The sequence below is a fragment of the Sminthopsis crassicaudata genome, chromosome 2, assembly GCF_048593235.1.
Source record: "Sminthopsis crassicaudata isolate SCR6 chromosome 2, ASM4859323v1, whole genome shotgun sequence".
Taxonomy (NCBI): Eukaryota; Metazoa; Chordata; class Mammalia; order Dasyuromorphia; family Dasyuridae; genus Sminthopsis; species Sminthopsis crassicaudata.
This window is the reverse complement of record NC_133618.1, coordinates 485,183,828-485,202,971: the sequence shown is the minus strand read 5'-3', so window position 1 is coordinate 485,202,971 and position 19,144 is coordinate 485,183,828.

Genomic DNA, 19,144 nt, shown 5'->3' with positions numbered 1-19,144 from the left:
TTGAGGTTTCTTTTACATATTGTCACCCCCAATTGAAGTATGAGCTTCTTGAAAGTGGGGACTGTCTCTTTTTTTCCTTTGTATGCCAGTGTTTATTTAGTACATTGCTTGGCACACTGTAAGTGCTTAGTAAATGCTTTTTCACTTATCGATTCATTCATCAAGCCTGACCATCTGCCTCACCTCTGCAGCCTAAGATTCTCCAGACTTTACCATCTTCCCTGCCTCTATTCACAATAGTCCTCCAAAATGTCATTTTATCTATGAATGTCATCTAAGGACTTTGGGGCCTTGCCATCTTAAGTTACTGTTATATCTTTATGACTTCTAGGTTTTCCCATTTTCTCTGCAACTGAACTTTCTTTTATGTGTCATGTCCTCCAATTAGAATCTGAGCAACTTTTTCTATTTGTATCCCTAGCACTTAGCACAGTGCCTGACATATGTAATAAATGCCTTTTTATTCATTCATTTATTCATTCACACACTTTCTGTTACAATCAAAGTGGCCGAATAGCTATCCTTCTATGCCCATGCCTTTACATGAACTGATCCCCATTCGAAATTCCCTACCTCTTCAATTCTGTATGACCAGCTTGGGTGACACTTCCTACACAAAGCCCTTCTCAAGCCTCTCCATATGCAGTGCTTCAAATTACCTTGTTTTGCCTTTTCTATAATATTATAGCTAACATTTAGATAGCATTTAAGGTTTGCAAAGCACTTTACAATCCCTACAACCACTCTGTGATTATCATCTACATTTTACTAATGAGAAAATTGAGGTTGAAAAAGGTTAAATGCTTTTGCCTAGAGTCACATAACTGATGAGATAGAATTCAAACTCAGCTCTTCCTGATTCTATGTTCAGAGCTCTATCCCTTATGAAACCATTTGTTCATCTGTATACATACTGTATCCTGCCAAGAGAAGGTAAGCTGCTTGAAAGCAGGGACTCTGGATTTTTTGGTTTTGTTTTTGTCTTTATATTCACAGAGTCCAATATTGTTCCTTACATATGGTAGGTGCTTATTAAATATTTGCTACTGAGGACTAGAGAACTCAAAAAAGGCTTTATAATAGAGATAATATTTAATTTAATTCAGATGGGAATGGAAGCACCATGATCAAAGGCAAGCAGGAGGGCTAAGCTTAAGTGAAAAAAAATTCAAAATGAATCAACACTGTCACACAGTAACTAGAAAAAACTAATGCTACCCTAGCTAAATCAGTCAATCAATGAGCATTTATTAAGTACCTACTGTGTATCAGGCACCATGCTCTCCAGGAGCTGGAGGATTCCCAGATGGTCAATTTTTAGTTTGAAGAGAAGGCTTAGAGGAGAAAGAGGGGATATGATAGCAGCCTGCACTTAGTTGAAGAGCTTTCATAAGGAAAAGAGACTAGAGTTCTGCTTGGCCCCAGAAGGCAGAAGCATGAGGAAGGAATGGAAATTGTAGAGAAGCATATTTCAATTCAGTGTAAAGGAAAATTTTATAACTATTTTGTTGTTGTTCAGTCACGTCAGGCATATCCAACTCTGTGACCCCATTTGGTTTGGGTTTTTTTGAGTAGAGAAATTGGTTTGCCATTTCCTTCTCCAGCTCACTTGACAGATGAGGAAACTAAGGCAAATAGTGTTAAGTCCAGGGTCACATAGGTTGGAAGTGTCCAAGGAAAGATTTGAATTAAGAAAGATTAGTCTTCCTGACTTCAGGCCCTGTACTCTATCCATTGAACCATCTAGTTGTCCTTGTAACAATTCAATCTATTAAAAAAATCCTATGGACAGAGTGGTATAATGGAAAAGACACTGACTGGAGAGCTGGAGGATCTAAAGTCAATCTCATCCCCTGATGCTCACCATCTTTAGTCCAGTCTCTTAGTCTCCTGGGTCCTCAGTTTCCTCCTCTATAAAATTCGAGGGTTGGACTAGCTGACCTCTGGGATCCCTGACAACTCTGGATCTCTGATTCAACAAGGAACGTGGCTTCCCTTTGATAATGGTTTTTAAACACTATCTAGAGACTAGATCACCATATAAGAATGTACTAGGAAAACTTGGATAAAGTAAAGGTTGGAGTAGGTATCATTTTCTATCCCTCCCAGCTCTGTGTCAAGTAAATAAAAGCATAAATATAAGCTCATCATCATCTTCATAAAAAATACATCAGTGATGGCGTTTGCTGGGTCAGTCACATGGATCTGAACCCAATCCTTGGCCAGTTGGCAAACTAAAAATAAACCCACAGACATAGATAAACTTTGAGCAAATAAATGGATAAATATGTATAATTAGGAAACCAAGTATATGGAAAGAATACTGGAAAAACTGAGTTCAGGTCCCAATTTAAACACTTCTATCATTCTTTATCTATGAGCCTCATTTTGTTATCTGTAAAATACATATAATAAAACTCTCATTGCCTACCTCACAGGATTGTTTTAGGGGGCAATGTTTTGTAAACTATAAAGTGTTAGGTTATTATTGTTAGGTTTTGGGTTTTTTTTTTTTTAAGGTTTTCATATTACAGGTAAGCAGAAGGGCAAAGAGGAACCAATGGGTTTGCAGTGGGGGGGCAGGCAGAGTTCAATAGAAGATTTCTATGTTTGGATAAAATGGAACCAAAGGGAATTTCCTGCCTCTCCATTCATCAGTGAAGGCTTCATGGAAGAAGTACTTTTATACTCCATTCTTTTATTGAAGTGGTAGCAACATCATTGAGTGAAGCTAGATACTAGGAAAATAATCAGTTCACTGTGTGGTCACCAAAGTAAAGCAGAAGTTATCCCCTCAACCTGTAACAAGGCAATTAGGAACTCATGTTCCCTGTCAACAGCCCCTTGTACCTAAGAGGAGACTGGAGATTAAGTTACAGCCAGTACTTACCAGCCCTTAGCAGGTAATAGAGTCTTATGTAACCACACATGGCATAACAGTGGAACTGATGAGAAAATACGGCCAGCCAGGGGGATGTAGTTGATGTAACTACCATGTGAAGACAAATAGGTGTAGTCCTGAGCCTTGAGCAGGTTTTTTAAATGGATGTTACAGTTAACAGCAACATTGTGCAATGATCAGCTTTGATAGATTTGACTCTTCTCAGCAATATAATGATCAAGACAATTCAAAAAAACTCATGATGGAAAATGCTATCCACATCCAGAGAACCAACTGTGGGATCTAAATGCATATTGAAGCGTATATACTATTTTTACTTTTTTTTATGTTTGTTTTTTCTTTCTTGTGGTTTTTCCTTTTGTTTGAATTCTTTCACAATATGACTAATGTGGAAATGTGTTTAATGTGATTGTACATATAATATAATAATGATTACATTATACGTGTAATCTATATCAGATTTCTTGCCACCTTGGGGAGAGGAGAAAGGAGAAGGGGAGGAAGGAAAAAAAATTGGAAATCAGAATCTTATAAAAGTAAATGTTGAAACTATCTTTACATGTAACTGGAAAAAATAAAATACTACTGGGAAGGGGTTTCTTCCCTTGGACCAGAAAAATAAGTAAATAAATAAATTAGAGGGGAGAAAAATAAAATGGGTGTTAATCACTCCACAAAGAGTTTAAAATACTCAAAGGCCTAGTCTATCACATACTTAGAAACCTGTAAATGGGACTTTACTTGTAAGCCTGAGGAAGGGGATAAAAGAATAAAAGGTGGGCCTAGATAGGGCAGGTCAGCTTTTAATAGTGGACTTCAAACTCTAGCGTGGCCCTGTGCCTGAAATTCCACTATTACTCTCTCAAGGAGCTAAAAGCCCAATGGGGTGACAAAAATGTAAAAAAAAAAAACCAACTAAATACAAATGAGAAACAGAGAACAAATTGGAGGTGATTTCAGAAGGTTTCTTGTAGAAGCTAGGACTTAATTTAAGATTGAAGGAAACTGTGGAAGCCAGAATATGGAGAAGAGAAAGAAAAGTGTTGTAGACATGGAGGCTGCCAGCGAAAATTCTTGCAGGGAGGAGTAAGAACACTGGGAAAGGTTGGAAGGGGCCAGATTATATATGAAAGGCTTTGAAAACCAGAGGATTTTATATTTGATCCTGGAGGTGATAGGGAGGCACTAGAGTTTATTGAACAGGGATGCTATAATAATATATGACTTGTACTTTAGAAAAATTAATTTGACAGCTTAGTAGAGAATAAGTTGGAATGGAGAGAGACTGGAGGCAGGAAGACCTACTAGCAGGCTATTGCAATAATTAAAACTTAAAGCAATAAGGACCTGCACTAAGATAGTAACAGTGTCAGAGAAGAATCCTATCTCCCATGAGACCCAGGGATATAGGCAACCTCTGCTCTGACTCCAAGAGGCTTGGGAAAAACAATGCCCTCCAGACTTCCAATTTTGCTTCCAAACTATTTCCTACAACAGCCATTCCAGTGGAAAAGAGAATAACCATAGGACAAGTAAACCAATCCTATAGCACCCTGAGGAGAAGACAAGAGGTGATATGTAGCCACTACCATCTTAACCATAACTTCCCCTCTTCCTCCTATGAAGATAGTCTAGAACACTAAATCCAAGAGTCTTTAGAATGGTAGTGCCCACCTCCAGAAGCACTAATTATCCCAGGCTGGGCCCCACAGCCATTGTCAAAGAGAGAAATCGTTGTAAAGAAGGAGTTTACCTTCCTTGTTGCCAACAATAGCTACCAACCAATTTCTATCTATGGGCAGTAGACCCAAGAACCCTGAAAGTTATAGCATACCACCCTCTATCCCACAAATTACCAATTCTGTGTCTAGCCCAGCCCCCGAAGTTAGCATCCTGGGAATTAAATGCAGTGGAAACTGCTTCTGTGGGTGTTACAGCTATCAATGACCCAGAAAAGAAAGTTCTCGAAACCAAAGTCCTTGTCTGTCAAATGGTTTAATATTAGAAACTGATGTGATTTTATCAATGGAAATAACATGAAAGAAGAGGTATTACTATCCACTTTAAATGCTCCCTAAAAACAATGGGACCTTCCAGCTACTTGAAATTGAAATGTTCTATGTGTTATCTTTCCCAATTAGAATATGAGTTACTTGAGAGAAAAGATTTTCTCAATTTTTTATTTGTATTTTTAATACTTAGCACAGTGCTTTGAAAAAACTAAGTGCATAATAGTGGGGGGAGGGTTCTTTCACTCATTCAATGCCTTAAGGAACAGTAGGTGGAAAAGTATGGAAGTATATCTAAGCCTAAGAGACTGAAAAATTGGAAGCAGTAAGAAGCTCTTACAACAATCCAGATGAGGAGGGCCTGAACTAGTAGCCATATATGGAGAAAAAACCCTGCCATATTTGCCCCCCTAGGGTTGTGATGAAGATTGAATTTCACAGAATGTTTGTAAAAGCACTGGGAGACAAATCTAAGGTATTATTCAATGCCTTGAATGTAGTTAACATTCAATAAATGTTATTGAATTCAATTCAATTCAATTTGCCTTCTAATCATATCAAGATACCACTGCCAATCATAGCAAGCTTCCTCTTTAATTCTATTATCCCCATAGAGATATGAGGAATTTATCCTGTGGCCCATGGGATAAGTTGTAATATTGTGCCTTTTTCCCTAATTCAATTCAAATAGAATTTATTAAGAAGCCACTAGACATGTTTCTGGGAGGATTTCCTCCTCACTCTGCCCCAGGTCATTCCCCTTGAAGTGTTAGGGACATGGCAAGCACTTAATAAATGATTTTTCATTCATTCATTTACTTTCTCTTCCCTGGCAAGTTTCTCTATGGGTAATAGGGGAAAGGAGACAGGCCTGTGCCAGAAGGAAGGACCACCTTGGCAGGTCTCCTGAGACACCTGTCCCCCCGCTGTGTAGGAAGATCACCTTCAGGAAATACCCGGGCCCAGCTGGCTCTTGCCTTCTCTCCTTCCTCCCCAATAAAGAGTTGGCAATGGCACAAGGGGACGAGAAACAGACTGAGATTTCCTAGGGTAATAGTGTAAATGGTGCCAGCCTCACATAGGAATCCCAGCTGTTTCTTCTCACAGATACAATGAAAAGAAAACATTTCCAGAGAGAAAAATGAAAGCCATGGGTGGGGGCAGCTTGGGGAACAGCTGCCTATCCCTTCCTTTCCTGCGTAGAACCTTTCCTGTTAGCAGTTTGTTACCTAGGCTCCTAGCATAGATTTACTGTGGACTACAATTCGGTGACATGGTCTTTCCATGAGAATCCAACAGGTATTTTGGTCAATATTTAATTGTCTCAGCTATGGGCTGGACAAGTAATTTAAAACAACAAATAACTGAAAACCCATTTCTGCTCGGCTTTAGGGAACCTCATGGTAACATACAGTAGACTTAACTACCTGTTAGCTTAGGCAGTTACTAAAGGGAGTTTGTTTCCTCTGAACACACCCACTGTTAGTGGGCCAGAATGGTCCAGATATATAATGGGGGAGGGGAGACTGGTCGGGAGATAGATGCTGAACTGGTTGAAACATCTGCCACAGATAGTCCACAATGTGGATAATCCACATTCAGATAACTAAAAGCTGGCTATGTTTATGTGATACGAAGACTGGCAGATATCCATGTGCCTGGGGCTGGTCACAGACCCTGAGGGACCCAGAGAGAATGTAAGAAGCTGAGAAAATACAACCAAGAAAGAGATGGGGACAACCTCTGACCTTCACAGCCAAGGTCTTGTTACTGTTTTGGCTACTTCCTTCACAATCACAGTGCTAGAGACAACAAAGTTTTGTCAAATAGCCTATCTGGGTGCAAAGAGAGCCACACATTTCCCAAGCCTGTTAGTCCATCTTTGTTCTGAGGTCCTTGTGCCCAGGGCCCTTCTCCTGGACCAGTGGAAAGATGTGGGGAGGATGACCAAAAGCTCCCCGAGTTATATCTAAATTTTGTTCATCTCCCAGGACTTAATGCAATGCTCTGTATATAGTAGATGACTAATAAATGTTTATTAAATGAATGAATTTATGATTAAGGGAACATTTAAGAACCAGAAAAATATGTCCCTTGCCTTTAGGGGATTTCTACTCCTTAAAACCTAAGGATTAAAGGGAACCTCAGAGCCTATAAAGGACAATGCCCTCATTCTAGATATTTGTAAAGAGAAACTCAGAGATGGGAAGTGATTCGATTAAGATCACACACTGCATTAGTAACAAGCTGGACCCTAGGTCTCTGAATTCCCAATCCACTGCACCACAGTGAAAAGGGAAACCCTATCTTCAAGGAACTCCCTGTATGGTGGGGAAGACAGACAGTGTAGCTCAACAGACCCAGAGATGAATGCAGCTAAAAGATGATGCAAAGAGTTCTTTTGAAAAACTGGCCCTGCAATTTCCATGCCAGTCTGACCATCAGAAGCAATATCCTGCATCAATTGCAGCTTTGAGGGACTTATTTCAAAGACAGACCATCTTAATCCCCAGTGCTGGACAGGAATGACACAAAATGATTCGGCTTCACAAGAAGCCGGCCAAGTTCCCAACATCACGGAATTGAGACCAGAGTCAGAGGACTCTTGTCACTGGCATTCAGAATGCCAGCTTAGAGTCTCCTTTTTACCATAGCAGAAAGTCTCACGATCCAGGACATCTGCGCCAGCCAGGCTCCTAGAGACAGGGACCCACTCACATGCACAGCACAACCAGCCATACAGTGGAAACACCATCTGCATTTTATAAGACTAGCCCAAGGGTTTCCAGACACTGTCTCCAGCTAGTTCATATGACCAAAAAGAACAAGAAGGGAGATCCCATGGGTGGAGGGAGTGGGGGAATGGTTGGAGATGATGCTGAAAGGGGAGGGGGTTATCCCAGAATCTATCCAAAGAGAAATCTATAGAATATTTAAAAAGTCATGAGATTCATCAGCAAACTCATGCCTGAGGTCATCAAATTTATTACTCTCCTCAGCTCCTTGAAATGATTTTTCCAGATAATTTACTAGAGATAAAAAGATTTAAATGTGTAAGTCATGACCTTGGTAACAAAGTGAATTCTTATTAGACACTATGTCTTCAATTTCCCTACCTGATATTAGGTGAGTAGTAATGGTGTCTAGGTCATGTGATTAAGCTCCCCAGCTATAAATACTTCAATCAAGCAAATGATGGGCATGTGGATCCCTGCTCTAGGCACACAAATACAAGAGTATAAGCACCTCCTGGAGTTTATATTCTATTACTAGGAAATACTACATGTGAACAGATAATTATATAATGTACACAGAATGGAAGGGACACCAACTGAGGAAGAAGGAAAGAAATCTTGAAGTAGGTAGCACTAAGCCAAGAGTTTCTAGGGCCAGAGATAGAGCAAAAAAGGATCCAAAATATGGAAAACAGGCTACGCAAAGGCAGATGGAATAAGAATGCGGTTTATTGCAATTAAAACAGTTTTGTTAGAAGTAGTGTGCAAGGAGTATGGATGAAGTGAGAGTAATAAATATAATAAGCCTGAAAAACAAGCTGGAGCCAGAAGGTGAAGGGCTTTCACTGACAAATAGAAGAGTTTATATTTTATCCCAAGAGTAATGGGAAGACACTGAAACTTCATGATCAGAGAAATAGCATGGTTAGAGCCACACTTTAGGAATAACAATTTGGGGCCTGTGCAAATTGAATAAGGAAAAGATTACATTTAGGGATATTAGTTAGGAAGTTATTGAATAATCTGAGTAAAAGTAATGAGGGCCTATACTAGATGGTTGTGATATGAGTAGACAGAAAGAGATGTTATAAGAGATACTGAGGAAGTAGAATTAAGAAGACTTGCCAATTAATTAGGCAAGGGGTGCAAGTGAGGTTGCAAATTTGGGTGACCTAAGCAGATTGATGGTGCCCTTGACAAAGAAGGAAATTAGGAAGAAGTATAAGTGTTGTTGTTGTTGTTTTAAATCTGGGTATAATAACATACACATACCCTTATAATGATGATTCTGAACTTATTCTCTCAAACCACATACAACAAATTGTTTCCCTCAGGGTTCTAGGGATCAAGAGTGGTTCTTTTTTAATGCTATTGACGCCAGCCCCCATTTGAATAGTAGAAACACAAAAAATAAATATTCCCAGTAATATTATAGTCAAAATCCAGAGTTTCCAGGTCAAATTAAAACTACCACAAGCAGCCAAAAAGAAAGAATTTGAGTAACAAGGAGTCAAAGTCAGTCTCATACAAGATTTAGTGGCCACCACTATGAAGAAGTGAAGAGATTGGAATATAGTATTCCAAAAAGTCAAGAATATGGGATTAGAGTCAAGGACAATTTACTCAACAAAATAGAAATAGGCTTTTACTGAAACAGAAAATTTTCAAGCTGAAAAAAACTAGAGCTGTAAGGAAAATCTGAAATTCAAACATAAAAGTTAAGAGAAAAAACTAAAAACATAATGTGAACATGTCATAAAAGTGAACAAATAATCATAAGTCAAACAAGGATAAATTGCTTACATTCTAATATAAGGAGATGATATATTTGTCTTCTCTGAACTCTACCTTAATCTGAAGTCATAGAGGGAGTCTAATTAGAGAGAAGACTTGGCAGGAGTTCTGTTATATCTTGATATTGTTAAGAATGGAAAGAAAGGGGAAAGGAATACATTAGTAAGAAAAGGAAAAATGAAGGTTAAGGAAAATTGTCTCACAAAATCTGGCTACATAAATTGAAGTCTATACAAAAAAGAAGAGATTGGAGGTAGTGATTGACACTTGAATTTCTTTCATCTGAATTGGTCAAAGGAGTAAAGAATATACACATACTCACATACACAAGAAAATAGAAATACATTTTACTCAGCAAGGAAATAGGAGGGAAAGGGGAGTTGGAGCAATTAGAGGGAAGATAAATTAGGAATGGGAATTAGTCCTAAACAAAACAAAGTCTAATTAAAGATGCACAAATATATGTATAGCTCTTGTTAAAATAGCAAAGAATGAGAATTTGTAGGAGTGCCCATCGCTTAAGGAATGACTGAATGAGTTATAGTATATAAATATGCTAGAATAATGTTGTTCTATAAAAATGATGAAGGGTGTGTTTTCAGACAAACCTGGGAAGATTTGTATGGATCAATGCAGAGGGAAAATTAATATAAAACAAATATTGTAAAGACAAACAACTTTAAACGACTTAGAGCTCTTATCAACCTAATGACCAACCATTATTCCAGAGGACTAATGATGTTTTTTTTTTTCCCCTATGCTCATTGTTGTTGTTGTTTTTCTATACTTATTAGGGAGAAATGAAAGACTCAAAGTACAGAATGAGACATATATGTATGTGTGTATATGTGTGTGTGTGTGTGTGTGTATGTTCCTTGTAGACATGGTCAATGCAGAAATTTATTTTGCTTGACATACTCGTAACAGGAGTGGTGTTTTTCTCTTTCTCTGTTGGGAGGGAGGGGTATGAAAAGACACATTTTTGTTGATTGAAAAAAAATTTTAATTAAAAAAAAAGAAAAGGCAATCTATACTTCTCTGCTCACTTTCTCTGCTCTTACTTGACTTAAACCGTTTGTAATCCGGCTTCTGAATTCATCCCTCAGTTGAAACTGCTTTCTTTAAAGTTATCTGTAGTTTCTTAAATACTAAATCGAATAGTCTCTCTCAATCTCCATCTTTTTCAACCTGTGTGCTGCATGTGACACTGTTGACCATCCTTTCCTCCTGGATATTCTCTCCCCTCTGAAATTTCATGACACTGCTCTTTCCTAGTTCACCTGCCACTCATCTCACTGACTCCTTTTCATTCTCTTTATTGGCTCAACAGTCACATCCTCTAACTATGGATATTTCCCAAGCTTCTATTCTGATTCTATCTAATTTTTTTTATTTGTTTGTTTTGTTTTGTTTTTTGCTGAGGCAATTGGGTTTAAGTGATTTGCCCAGGGTCACACACCTGGAAGTATTAAGTGTCTGAGGTTAGATTTGAACTCAGGTCTTCCTAACTTCAGGGCTGGTGCTCTGTCCACTGTGCCATCTAGCTGCCCCCTAATCTAGTTTTTTAAGCCTTTCACAATCTGACCCCAACCCACTTTTCCAGTCTTATTGGACATTATCTCTTCCTTCCCCCTCTCTGTGATCCAGCCAAATTAACCTTCTCTTGGTTCCTTACAAAGGACAATTGATGTCCCATCTCCATGCCTTTGCACTAGCTTTTCTTTATGATTTGACATGGCATATACATTAAATATATGTAACATATTAATAATAACAGCTAGCTTTTATACAGGGTGTCCCAAAAGTCTTAGTACAATTTAGGTTTAGTAGCTTTTGAAATGTTATGTGCATTTTAAATTTGCAAAGGTTTTTAAATATACTACCTCATTTTATCCTTCCTAAACTTCAACAGGTGTTATCATTATTCCCATTTTACAGATAAAGAAACTGAGGCTGACAAAAATTAAATAACTTACTCAAGGTATATAAATTTTAAAATGTCTAAGTTAAGATGTGAATTCAGGTCTTAAGTGCACCATCAAGCTGAATTGTTATGTCCTCTATCAAAATATAAGGTCCTTGCAAGTAGGAATATGCTCACTCCCTCCCTTTTTTATTTTTCAAAGCAATCAGGGTTAAGTGATTAGCCCAAGACACAAGGCTAGTGTCAATCATCTGAGGCAGAATTTGAACTCATCATTTCTTACCTGAACTATTTCAATAGCCTCCCTTTTGGGCTCCTTGCCTCCAGTTCTCCCTTTTCAGAGCTGGAGTCTCCATTTTCTCCCTCCTCCAATCCATGCTTCTCAAGCTTCTATTCCTAAAAGAAAGGTCTGAAGAGGTCAAGAAGTTCTGCTGGAACTCTATCGCTTCTAAGAGACAAATACAAGCTCTAGCATTTAAAGCTCTTCACAATCTGGCTCCATCCTACTTTCCCAGACTTATAACACATTACTCCCCTTCATGCACTTTGTTGCAGTCAAACTACCCCACTTCCTATCCTTTGAATGGGACACTCTGCCCCATTCCCTGTACCTGGAGGATGCTTCCTGTCACCACTACTTCTTAGAATTCCTTGTCTCTTTCAAGGGTCAGCTCAAGGCCCACCGCCAGCATGAGGCCTTTCCTGCCCCCCCCCACGTGGTCTCAGGCACTAGGCCCTTGCCCATCCAAAAAATTGCCTGATTTTACTTGTAGTTTTCCTACCTAATCGTGTTGTTTCCTCCAATAGAATATAAATTCCCCAAAGCAGGAATTTTTTTCGTTATTTTATCTCTAGCACCTAGCATAGCACATAGCACATAATGTTTAATAAATGTCTGTCAATTGATTGGTTGCACTCCCCCAAAATTACACAGGCAAGTTAATGATAGTCAGAAGGAAACCCAAGTACCCTGACTTCTAGAACAGGGCTCCCTCTGTTGTACTTTGCTGTTTTCACTGTATAAGGAAGGAGTCATGTAGCTACTTTCCTTCCCCTTGGCCGGCTCTAGGATATTTTCTATGACTTTTCAGAAGAGAGAAAGCCTGAAAAGTCAGAAAGGAAGGCTGGTAGCCCAAGTGCTGGCCTGCACCCCATCTCCTCATAAACAGAGACTGTGACACTCCCTCTTTGTCCCAAGCAGGTTCCTAAAGGAGCCAGCATCTGGAGTGGGGAACAGACTCTCTGAGGCCAGCCTGACCCCCAAGAAGCCTCGAGGAACTTGGAAGCAGAGAATTGGAGCAATTCCAATGCAAAGAGGAAGAAACGCCAGGAGCCTGGCCTTTTCCCAGACCCTAAGCCCCTTTTCAAAGGCCACAGTGGCTTTTCTCTCCCTCCTCCCCCTGCCCAGCGACTGATGGGTCCAGCAGGAGAGGGAAATACCAGGGTCAGCAAGTCAACATCAAGACAAAGACACTCAAAGGAAAAATCCAAAGTCACTGGGCACAGAAATGGCCCTGATCAAAGCCACAGAGATGGTGCTGCAATCCCCAGGGAGCCACGACACAAGGAGCTGAAAATAGATGCGCCAGTAATGAGAATGGGCACGACTGGGCTCCTTTCCTCTGCACAGCCCGAGGGAATCCATTTACTTTCCTTAGTTTACTACCCCCACCTGCTGTCCCTACCTTCCACATTGTTACCTACCACACATTTCCTTTCCTCTGCTCTGGTCGAAAATATCTAAGAATGGACTCAATAAATCCCCCAGGGAGGAGGGAGGGGGAAGAGGGAGACAATCAATCAATCAATAAGCTTCTATCAAGGGTCAGGCACTCTGCAAGGTTCTGGTGACACAAAGACAGGCCCTCACCTCAAGGAGTTCACATTCTCTCAGAAGAGACAACACAGTACATATGTATACAATATTTTCAAAACAAATGCAAGATAATTTTGTGGGGAAAGCTTTCTTGAAGAAGTTGGCATTTGAACTGAACTTTGAAAGATACTAGAGATTCTAAGAGATAAAGGTGAGGTAGGATTGCGTTCCAGATTTGGGAAATAACCTATACAAAAGCATGGAGGCAAGAGATGGGATGTCACATGTAAGATACTGTAAGTAGGCCAGTCTGGCTGGAAACTGTCAAGTCCATCAGTATTAAGTACTTACTATGTGCCACATACTAATTATGCTAGGTGCTAAGGATACAAAGAAAGGCAAAAAGACAGAATCTGCTCTAAAGAAACTCAACATGCAAACAGCTATATACAAACAAGATATTTATCTAGGATAAATTGTAGATAATCTTGGTGGATAGCACTAGCATTAAGGTGGATTGGGAAAGGTTTCCTACAGAGATTGGAGTTTTAGCTGGGACATGAAAGAAGTCAGAGAAACCAGGAAAGGGAGAGAAAAGGGGAGAGAATTCTAGGGATGGGGAGAGAGGCAGTGAAAATGCCTGGGGTCAGGCAATGTCATGGTATATGTAAGGAACAACAAAATCAGTCTCACGGATCCACGACTGCAGGAAGAGGAATGAGGTAGAAAGGTTGGTATGAGTCAGGTTGTAGAGAGTTTTAAAAACCAGAGAATTTGATATTGGATTCTAGAGGTAATAGGGAGTCCCTGGCGGAATGCCATGATCAAATTCACATTTTAGGAATACCAATTTGATTCCTGAATGGAGGATAAACCAGAAGAGGGAAAAATTTGAACAACCAGCAGGCGATTATATAGTAAGACCATTAATTGTATATTTGATCTTGAAGGTAAGAGGGAGACACTGGAATTGATGGAATAAATGGTGTAATATTATGGTCACCTGCATTTGCCTAAACTAGGCCTGAACAAGTATGGCAGTATCCATGAAGAGAAAGGGGAATCTGCAAGAGTTGTCACAAAGGTAGAACTGACCAAACTTGGCAACTGGTTGGAGATGGTGAGAGAACCGTGTGAGAGAATGAGAAATAAAAATCTAGATTCAAAGTCCAGTTGACTGGGAGGATAATGATACTCTCAATAATAATAGAAAAATGGCAAAAGGAACTATTTAGTAGAAAAGGTTATGGCTTCAGTTTGGGACATCCAAATTGAGACATACATAGGAAATTAGAGATGCAATTTTAGGATTAGATAAATAGACCTGAGAATCATCTGCAAAAAAACTATTTGATCTATGGAAACTAATGAGTAACCAAACAAAATAACATAGTTGGAAAAGAGAGCACGTCAGAATCTTAGAGAACATCCATGCTTAACAGCTATAACCTGGAGAATAATGAAGTATGTACCTCCCAGTAACACTGGAATCAAATGCAATTAAATCTCTCAATTCCTGTATCCAACCTGTTGTCAAGACCAGTCAATCTCACCTTTGCAGCATTTCTCAAATATACTCCTTTCTTCTTAGACGTCACTCTGGTACAGGCTCACCTTATGCCTGGACCATTAAAATATCTTACTGGGGGAATAAGCCTGCCTCAAGTCTCTCCCCCACACCAATCCATTCTCCATTAAGCCACTGAAGTGATTTTCCTAAAGTTCAAGTCTGATCAAGTCTCTCTCTCTCTCTGTTTCTGTCTCTGTCTCTCTCTCAAATTATCATCATTATCATTTCATTCTTTTCACTTTTTTCAATGGAGTTCAAAGAGAAATGGTCTTGACATTAGTCACTCTCCTAATATTATTCTTTTATAGGGGAGAGGAGAAGCATTTATAAAGCACTTACTACATGCTAAGTGCTCTACATTATCTCACTCTATCTACACAAGTCACCTGTGAGTCAGGTGTTGTTATTATCTTAATTTTGTAGTTGAGGAAATTGAGGCAGATTAAAGTAATAAAGTAATTTTCCCAGGGTCACACAGCTAATTAAGCATAGAGACTGGATCTGAACTCAGTTCTTCCTGACTCCAGGCCCAGAGCTTTATCACGTGTGCCAACTCTCTGCCTCAAGAGCCCAAGATAATTGCTAACAATTATAAAATAGGAGTAACAATAGCACTTACTCCACAGGATTGTTGTGAGAATCAAGAGATGATACTTGTAAAGTGCTTAGCACAGTGCCTGTCATATAGTGGGTTCCTGATAATGCGTGTTACCTTTCTTTCTTCCTTCCTTCTATTATACAAGTGATAAAATAACTCTTTTGCTCTGTCTTATTTATTGTTCCTTGAAGATGACATTCCATCTCCAGGCTCTGTAACTTTGCTTCAAAATGTTCCCCAGGCCTAGAATACCCTCCCTCCTCATGTCTACCTCTTAGAATTCCCAGCCTCCTTTTAGACTCAGCCCGAACACCAACTCCTACAAAAGACTTTCCCCTCAAAAGCCATCTTTCTAAGCTTTAATCACTGAATTGGCCTTGCCTCATTGCCACATTGAAGACCTTACCTTAAAAAGACCACGGCCTCCCCCTGCATCCAGGGGGATCGTTCTGATCTATGTCTGGCCACTGGACCCAGATGACTCTGGAGGGGAAAGTGAGGCAAGTCACCTTGCACAGCTCTCTCTCACTTAAATCCAACTCATTTGCATGTCATGCTCCTCTTTGATAATGAAGGACAAACAATAACCTTCCATTTATTCTGTATTTTGTTTGCACTTACTAATATCCATGTAGTCTCCTGCTTTAGAATGTTAAAAAAAAATCCTTTTTTTGCCTTTCTTTGTATTCCTGCCCAGCACATAATAAACAATAAATACTTGTTGATTTCATGATAGTTTATGATTATTTTTATTAATAAAAGCATCATAATGTTGCACCTGAGTTCTGAAGCTCCATTAAAAGCATCTTCGGGGGGCAGCTAGGTGGCGCAGTGGATAGAGCACCAGCCTTGAATTCAGGAGGACCCAAGTTCAAATCTGGTCTCAGACACTTAATACTTCTTAGCTGTGTGACCCTGGGCAAGTCACTTAACCCCAGCCTCAAAAAAATAAATAAACAAACAAACAAATAAATAAATAAATGAATAAATAAATAAATAAATAAATAAATAAATAATTAAATAAATAAATAAATAAATAAAAGCATCTTCGGGAAAAATTCAAGTAATAGAGAAGAAGGTAGAAAGTATATGGACCACATTCTATTCATGCCTGGTTTTGTTTTTTTCTAAGTCTCTATATTTTGAAAGTTTTTCTCTCCATATAACTGAGAGATTAAGAATATTTCTCATGCTGACATCTATTGAAAATATTGCTATTAAATTTTTATGAATCCATTATTTCCAAGTGAATGTGGGCAACAGTTTTATCTGCAATAATGCTTCAGTTTTAGATTATTTGTTGAGTTTTCAAGGATACTTTGAGGATTTTATTGGGACTAAGATCTGTATTAGGCTATTAGGCTATGAAAAATAGCAAGCTTCTAATATATACTTTTAGCCAGCATGTTGTATCTTGCTATTTATTCGAGAAGTGCTGATTTTTGAAGCTTACAGTGATACATTATACAGTTTCTACTATTTTCTTGCATAAGCTGTGTTGATCAGTAAATTTATGTTCCTTAAGGAAAAATTTTTGTAACATCTATTAGTGATAATCTGATGATAAATTTCCATTATAAACCCTTCTATTATATAAGTCGGTATAACTCAGCTCTTTAGCATTCTCTTCTCATATATATGTATAGGTTGATTATTATCACTGTTGTTGCTGTTCAGTTATTTCAGTCATCTCCAACTTTTCATGACTTCATTTGGAGTTTTCTTGGCAGGGATATTGGAGTGGTTTGCCATTTCCTTCTTGAGCTCATTTTACAGATGAGAAAACTGAGACAAATAGGATCATATGACTTGTCCAGGGTCACATAGCTAGTAAGTCAGGTCTTCTTGACTCCAAGCCTAGCACTCTATCTACTGAGCCACCTACTAACTGCCTGATTCTTTTCATTAGTTACTTTAATTGGTTAATCTTATTATGGTTGGGAAGTATTAGTATTACAACCTTATATTTATACAATGTTTTACAATGCACTTTCACATGCATTATCCATTTGATCTTCACAATAACCTGGTAAGGTAGGCAAGAGATATATGATTACTTTTATCACTACCAGATGGGGAGTTTAGTTGCATGGCTAAACAGCCATTGTCCTCAAAAGGATCTGGGGCTTTGGGCAGACTGCAAACTCAATATGAGTCAGCAAGGTGATGTAGCACTCAAAATATCTAAGGCAATGTTGGGCTTCATTAAGTCCAGTATTGGACTCCAAGAAAGGGGAGGTAATGGGCCTTTTATTCTATGCCCTCATCAGCTCTCCTCTGGAATGTTGACTTCAGTTCTGATCACCACAGTTTAAGGTCATTGATAAGCCAGAAACGTTCAGATGACAGTGAAGAGTCTTGTTTTCATGGTATATAAGGACACATTGAAGAAACTAGTGCTTAGTAGGCCAGTTTTGAACAAGGGTGTATGTGAAATAATATTGTAAAAATAGGTGGAAGCCTGCTTACAGGAAGCTTTAAAAGCCCAGCTGAGGACTTTTATTTCCCTTCTAAAGATAATAGGGAGCCCTGGAGGATTTTTGAGTAGGGAAGAGAGAGCAGTTGACATGATCAGATATGAATTTGAAGAACATCAATTTGACAGCTGTCTAGAGGACAGAGTGGAGAAGGAAGAGATTTAAGCCATAGAAACCAATGAGATTATTGTAATAGTCCAAGCAAAAGGTGAGGAGAACCTGAAATAGAGTAGAGATTGAGTAAAGAGAAAAGATGTTCATACTAGGGAAACTGGGCAGTCTGGAAATTAGTTGTTTTGGCCAGAGCAATTTCTGAAGATCATCTAGGAAGAGAAGAAAGGGTTATATTCTGAAAAGATGGAAAGAATAAGCATATGAAACCCACACTAATGAAATCACAAGTCCTTTGAAGTATTAAGGAAATAACATAGCTTAACCTGTTACCTCTTCCAAGGGTATTTGCATTTTAAAATAGCCTATAGTAAATCTCTAATGATAGAATTTCATGCACAATGGCAGGCAAGTCAGCAGGGAAGACAGTTTGAGCAGGGGGTCCAGTCTGGCACCCCTCAAATCATATAAATAGCCATATACTCCACTTACAGGAAAGGAAAACCCTGGAGCCAGGGGGATGGAGGATACCCAGATTTCACACTTTCCAAGGCAAGTTTCTTCCTACCAAATAATATGCAATTCTGTGTGGTCCATTTCTGCCTCAGAAAGTGAAAAAAATGCAGATGCATCAGTTTTCCAAAAACACCTTTGTGTGTGGTTTAAAAAAAAAAACCCATCAGTTTAAGTCCAAATGATTGTTCAGTGTTCATGTAAAATTCAGTACAAACAGATTTGGATAATCCATGCTAAGGCTTTTCCTATGACTGAGAATCTAAGCAATTTAAAAACTAATCCCACATCTCTCTGAATGACAGAGTAATGAAGAGCCCAACAGAAAAAAAAAATCTTTGCTGGCCTTGTGTATTTACTGCATGAATGGAAAACCTCTTCCCCAGTGATGAGAGTGATCAGCAGGAGCAAAACCAATAGGCATTTGATCTCTAAGAAGTATCTTTGTGTGTCATCTATCTGTTAGTGGTCAAAGTCATAGGGAAAAACATTGAAACTTTATGAAGCCCAATAGGAGTTAGACAGGAAATAGCTTAACCTTCCAGGGTATGAAGTACATGGCTATCCTATTAGGACCTATATTTCTTGTAAGGCCATAGAACCCCAAGAGGAAGACCTTTAGCCAAAGTTCAGAGACTTTAAATTTCCAGAAGGCATATGCCAACTGTGAGGAGATACAGACATCTAAGAGGAGG